At 43.3% G+C, this 854-nt stretch overlaps 2 protein-coding genes across 10 annotated transcripts in view; both read left to right on the forward strand.

The window, feature by feature from the left end:
- LOC147817211 (protein NLRC3-like) overlaps nt 1-854 on the forward strand; it is a gene marked incomplete at its 3' end in the record, with an annotated part of 15,909 nt that overhangs the window by 13,828 nt on the left and 1,227 nt on the right. The gene's annotated exons all lie outside the window — the stretch shown is intronic.
- The window catches only part of LOC111647379 (protein NLRC3-like), a 99,936-nt gene that overhangs the window by 11,541 nt on the left and 87,541 nt on the right, over nt 1-854 (forward strand). The gene's annotated exons all lie outside the window — the stretch shown is intronic.

Here is an 854-nt window from a genome sequence, read left to right on the forward strand (position 1 = left end):
TGCGCAGTAAGGGAAAGTCACCACAGACAGCAGATTTAAAAGGCAGCTATACTGCAGAATACAGAGATTTACCTGGAGCTGAGAAGGTTAATCAGCTCTGTGAGAACTCATTTAACAAAGGTTTGGATTTCACACACGTTCCTTTATATGTAAAAGTCCTGCACTCCAGCTTTAAGTGGCCAGATACCAAAGAGCTGATAGGATCAATACAGAATCAAGATTAAATGATTAATGATTTAAGATATTTGTTAGAAAAAATATCTAAAAGGGTTTTAATGACAAGATATGAATACACATAATGTAATAGACTAAAATCAAGAGGCAGTTTTTATATTCAGAATTTAATTTGACTTGATGAATGAAACTTTACGACTAGACAGACCGGCTCGTGTTAGTGAAGCCCCGCCCTCTTGAGGTTGGCGACCAATCAGAACAGAGATGTTGACCTGTGACTGTGACATGTTAGTGATAAAGAAATGTCTTCACAGAGAGAAGAGGAGTGGAGTCTCTGTGGAGGAGCAGCAGGTTTTAGATCCACATAAGATCAGTCTGAGGAGCAGATGTGAACATGTGACTGAAGGAACTGATGGAACAGGAAGTGGAACCCTCCTCAACAGGATCTACACTGAGCTCTACATCACAGAGGGACAGAGTGAAGAGGTTAATACCCATCATGAGGTGAGGCAGCTGGAGAAAACTTCCAAGATGGAGACCCTCCATGACGCTCCAATCAGGTGCCACGACATCTTTAAAGCCTCAGCTGACCAGCAGAGACCCATCAGAGTGGTTCTGACCAACGGCGTCGCTGGCGTTGGAAAAACCTTCTCGGTGCAGAAGTTCTCTCTGGACTGGGC

This window comes from Seriola lalandi, unplaced genomic scaffold, assembly GCF_002814215.2.
Source record: "Seriola lalandi dorsalis isolate HSWRI2012SDOR001 ecotype SW California unplaced genomic scaffold, Sedor1 jcf7180002054987, whole genome shotgun sequence".
In the NCBI taxonomy this organism is placed as follows: Eukaryota; Metazoa; Chordata; class Actinopteri; order Carangiformes; family Carangidae; genus Seriola; species Seriola lalandi.